Below are 6,000 nucleotides of genomic sequence, written 5' to 3' on the forward strand. Positions count from 1 at the left end.
AGCGTTGCTAGCCAATTTATGCATTCATGTAGTGAGGATCATATGGCTGTTGTGATGCATATTTTAAGCTACTTAAAGTCTGCTCCTAGGAGAGGTCTATTATTTAAGAAAAATGGCCACTTGAATCTAGAAGGTTACATTGACGCAAATTATGCAGGGAATATTACAGATAGATGTTCTACATCAGGTTACTTCACCTTTGTTGGCGGTAACCTAGTACATGACGTAGTAAGAAGCAAAATGTTGTGTCTCGATCCTCTGCAGAGTCTGAGTATAGAGGAATTGCCCAATGAGTTTGTGAAATACTGTGGTTGAGGTGGTTACTTGTTGAAATTGGGTTTAGACCAGATTCTGCTACAAAGCTCCACTATTATAGTCAGTCTACATTTGAAATTACCAACAATCCAATTCAATATGATCGAACTAAACATATAGAAGTTGATCGGCATTTCATTAAGGAGAAGCTGGAGCATAAGTTAATTTCTATACCTTTTGTGCCTTCTTCGAAGCAGCTTGCAGATATGTTGACCCATGCCTGTCAAAGCACTGATTTGAAGACTCACTTAACAGGTTGGTCATTACCGATATCTGTGCACCAACTTGAGAGGGAGTGTTGACCTGAGTCAAAGTCAACGTTCCTATTAGGAATAGAATTTGCTCCTATTAGGAATAAAATTTATATTGTATTGTAATTATCTAATTTGAGTAGAATTAGGAGATTTTGTACATATTTCTTATTTGTACCTATTCTATATGTAGTATATATCCCTTCTTGAGAGGAGAATAAATATATCAGTTTAAACTCTAATTACTTTTGAGTTTAATTATATTGAGTTGCCTCAAGTTTTTGAGCCAAAACTGAAAATTTGCGCTCTAGAATAAATGAAGGAATTATGATTCATGCAATATGGCCAATATATGGCTAAATTTGGTAGCCCAAACTTCTAGCCAGATCAAATGAACTTTCTTTCTTCATGAAAGTTGTTCATCAAGAGGTCTACCATCACGTGTCCAAATTTAAGAGCATTTGGACAGGTGTAGCATTCTTAGGATATCAAATAGTCAAGCATGTTCATCTGCTCGATTTGCCAATCAACTTGCCCAATTTGCCCAAATGAGCATCGTGCAATGCTCAAATGAACTTCTTTTCTTCACGAGGAACTTGCATGTTCATTAAGTTGTTGATTTGAATGTATACTACATAATATCCAAATTTGGGAGCATATGAAAATAGTGTTTGTGACAGTCGTAGTGAAAGTGTTTATGATAGTGGCAGTTAGATTAAATCTTCCCCATTTTGGCTTTCCATTTGTAGGGGTCTTTTTCTTCTGACATCTACAAATGGGTTGGACTGCCGTAAAGAGCGAACTGATGAAATTATCCCCTGTGCCTAAGTTCAAAGATCAAGCCCCAAGAATGCTTCGAAAGGACAGTAGGGCCTTAGGAAACACATTTGTTACCTTTACCAACAAAAATAATAACAGCTCACAGATGAATTCTTAGTGCTTGCAGGTAGAATCTTAGCTTGGCATGAGAGGCTTGTGGCATGGGAGCAAAGTTGTCATGAGTTTAGCACTGAAGAGAAAATTAAGTGTTCCTAGGGAAAGATGGGGTATTAAGGTAGGAGAGAAAGGGTTTTGCATAAAGGTTTGGTTGAGAATGAGGGAAAGATAAGAATTGGTGGCTTGATTGTTTTTCCAGCAGCTTGACAGAGGGTCAGTCTGCCATAAGAGGAAAAATAGGGGAAAAAGATGAATAGAACACGAATTTGCTGGGTTTTGCAGGTGAAAGAGGAAGCTTGCTCTCTGGATGTGGTTGATGTTTGTTGGGTAGAAAAGGCCTTGTTCATAACCGCTGGAAGCCATTCTTTTCCAAGAAACCTAATGGCTTTTATCCAATTTGGCCAAGTCTTTCCCTTCCTTTCTCCCTTCATCCCTTCCATCATCCAATTTTGGTGAAATCTACTCTGCTCAATTGCACAAAATCAGGGATTTTGGGAGCTCAATGCTCTTCCCGCAGCCACTTTAGTGAAAAACTTCTATTCTCAGCCATCCCCTTTTCTTTCTTTCCTCCCCTCTCTCATGGCCAAATCTGATAAAGGAAAGAGATAGTATACGTGCTGGTTCGAAAGGTGCTCCTCTTCCTTGCAGCCTGCCCTATAAAACCCCCTAGTCCTTTGAATGTCTTTGCTGGAAATTTGTTCCTACATCATGTGATGGAGCTTCCAAGCAGCTTTGTGTACGTGGACATACTTGCTCCTCTCGTGGATTTTGTTTCTCAGCCAGGTACTGATGGTTTTGCAGGTCCTTATTTTAGTTATATGGGCCTTCTAGGTCAATGGGTTGGCTTTATCAAATAAATGGGCCAAACTCACCAAGTGTTGGCCTATTTTGTTGAGGTGTTACGCTAATAAGCTATTTTCTCCTTTGTACTTATGTTTGGGCCAAAAATTTGGCACACCCAGTCCAAAAGACCAAAGCCCATGTTAATCCTGGGTAGCCACGAGCATTCTTTGAAATTGGGCCAAAATCTTGCAAACCCAGCCCAAAATCAAGGAACCCAGAAAATCCAAAAGGGCAAACCAAGACTGATCAAATTAGCAAGAAAAGATTGGGCTTCAAAAAACCAGCTTTTTGAAGGAGCCTACCACTAACACATATCAGATTAAAAATATCACAGGATTAATTAAAGCTTATTTTTTAGGAGCCCACGTGACTACTAGAAATAGAAAAGTCAACAAACTCAACTGAGTTGATTGGGAGTTAATTAAAACAGGGCAGTAGCTGGCAAATTGGGAAGGGACATCTCTGGATAATCGAACGATCAAAATCCTCTCTTACATGTATATATATATTTAGAGATATTTTCTCTATTCCAAATAGGGTGATTGTCCTAAGAGATAAGCAAGCCTTGTTATTTAAAGAAGAAGATAAGCAGAAGGGAGAGAGTTGTTCAAACAGGAAATCAAGCTAACTATCACGGTTTGAGATCTCACAAGGGCAGTTGGATTAGAAAGGAGTTAGGTTCTCTTTCAAAAACAGAGAAGTGACTATTGAGAGCTCAACTGCCAAAAAATTAGATAAAATTCATTTTTCTTGTGTCTTAAAATTAAAAAGATCTTTCTTAGAAAATTGCCGCCCATTATTAAAAAATTACCCTGCTCCAGAAAACATTTTTCTATAAATAGAAGAGAGGGTGAACAGGTTCAAAGGACTAAATGATCAATTCATCAATCAAACAAACAACCCAAAATCAACCAAAAAGCTTACTTGAACTCCAAGAAAAACCAGCTTTAGATCAAAATTCCCAAAGTTCAGACTTAGAAAATAAGTCATTCAAAACGAGATCTCTCTCGTTACAAATTTGGTTCAGCAAAAACCAAAGACAAGCAGAGTTTGAATTTTTCACAAATATGAAAACCTCAACAAATTTTATGCGATTTCAGCTCACTAAATCCTCAAGAACAGCCATACCGCCATGAAGAAGCCATAATTCTGCCCGCTCAAAGGCCTCCCAAAGCTTGAAGTAGATTAAAGCTCTGCCAAAATTGAACTTTGGTATCGATTTGTAGCTGAAGCCTAGCAGCTTGAAGTTGTTGACATCCAGTCTAACCCAGCATATCCAGTCCAGATGGATTGAAGTCTTCTATCCGGACAAAAATGGAGTTCCAAATTGTCTTTTGTCTTTCTAGTCTTGTCACGCATGTTTACGGTTTTGTAAAGGCGATTCGCTAAAGCGATCAATTTTTATCAACTATTCGCCGAGAACAACCGATTTTATCTTGAGATAAATTGTGAAAGTCCTCACGATGCAGGGCAAGAAAAGAACTAACAGGAGATATTTCTTACCCAAATTCACAATCGTTTGTTTTAGAAATCAGTAACTTGGGCGCAAGTTATCTATTCTAGAAGAAATCACTAGAATCTTCATTGCTAGCGGTGCACGCTACACCAAAGAAAGTGACTTGTTGACCAGTCAATGGTTTCCAAGGCAGTGGGAAACTTTGCCCTTCCATCTCAGGAGTAAACACAAAACGGGTGAACAACTTACCCACATGTTTGGGCCTAAGAAATGAGCTTAAGTTCCAAGGCTCCCAAGCAACTCAGAACCTCCATTTCTCGGCCTATCAATAGGCTTCATGACAACTTATTACCATACATACCACAACTTACTCAAGCAAACCCCGGGCATTTGCGTGGCTTGGGCCTACTTAAGCTTGTAGCGTGGCTATGTATAATAATAATGATTTTTCGCTTGGCATTGCATGTCACTTGGCGTGCTTGAATTTTGTCACCTTTACAAAGGAATATGATGCTTGACGGGATAATTAGCATGGGTTTGTAAAGTCTTATTTCAACTCTTAGCGTGACATATTGCATATTTATTTGGCACGACACATGGATCATGACTCGTGCAAGCATGAATGACAAACTTTCGCGTGCTCCAAATCGAGTCTTTTTTTAATAGGACATTGCATTGAGCCGGGAATTTATTCAGGCCCAATAGTGAATTTTTTGGGCCTCAACACCATTACTTAAATGAATTTGCTTTCTTCATAAAAGTTGTTTTCTTCATAAAAGTTGTTCAATTATGACCGTGAGAATAATAGTCATGACCATGGCAATAAATAAGTACCAATTGGTCGCCAATCATCGTCATGGCAATAAATAAGTACCAATTGGCCTCTCTAACCTATTATCTGCATTTTCTTGAGGACAAGTTATTATCTTCATGAATTGTTTAGTTATGGACCTCTCAAGAATATTTCTCGCACTACCAACTGCTATTACTTGGAAACTTGTGGGCCGCCAACATTAAACACCGTCATCAACCAGAAAAACTTACATTCCATGAGTAACATAATTAGATTGCATTTTACTAATTTTATTTTAAAGGGAAAGGTGCAAAATAACATAATTATTTTTGGAGACTTGTTGCATTAATTAGGTCTATGTTCGTCATCTTCCATTTTCTTCCCTAAGAGCATCTCCAACTAATATGTCAAATTGCCACATGTACATGAAAGGACAAAAATTGAAGGTTAAAGTTATCTCCAATGAGTAGTCAAATCCTACATGGATTTGAAGGCTGGAAGAGATATGTCAAAAATAACACATCAAGAAGCTTGATGTCAAAAATTATTTTAATACTTTTTTAGTCATAGACCCCACTATCATTTACTCTCTTTTAAAATCTTATGCATCATATGAGCCTCATTTACTTTTAAAAATATATAATAATATGATATTTGGCATTTCTGGTGGAGTTAAATTTTTTCGGAAGTGTCAAATTGCCACATAAGTCATCAAATTCAAATTTAATATTTTGCATTTGACATCTCTCTTGGAAATGCTCTAAGCTCTAGGTGTATTAATACCATCTCTTGGACACACACTCACGTCTCAACTTTGCTTCTGAATTCCATGCAAGGGTAAGCTTTCTTGTGTGTTGATGAGCAATCATCCACTAATCAAACCGACCAAAAAATTAGACCCATACCTCTTCAGAATGAAAAAAGAATACGAATGGAACTCTTATTTTTATGGGTATTTTTATGTTTGCGTTTTCAATTCTCGTCACGTAATTAAGTTCGTCGCTGTAAAAATAAAATTCTTAATCCGCCACTGCTTAATCCATCAAAGAAGATCAAGTTGCATCAAAGAAAAATGTAACACCTATAGCAAACTTTGCCATACAGAAAAATTGAAAGGACCAAATTGGAATTCTAACTGGACAGTGGCCTTTGGGTACTCTGTAGATGCTGAGGCCAGACTCCAACAAGTCTAAAGAAACTGAAAAGGAGCTTTATCAATATGTCGGATGAGACAAACTACCAATTGACTTCTCACATTCCTTCTTATCTGAAAGGCTCAAAAATCATCCAAATGACCCAAACTAACCTAATTTGTCATTTATATTTTCAAAACGAGTTTCGGAAACGGCAAACAAGCAAACATCATGAATTTCATGAGAGAGAAAGAGAGACAGAGAGAGAGTGAG

Source organism: Prunus mume, linkage group LG1, assembly GCF_029339155.1.
Source record: "Prunus mume cultivar Tortuosa linkage group LG1, ASM2933915v1, whole genome shotgun sequence".
Taxonomy (NCBI): Eukaryota; Viridiplantae; Streptophyta; class Magnoliopsida; order Rosales; family Rosaceae; genus Prunus; species Prunus mume.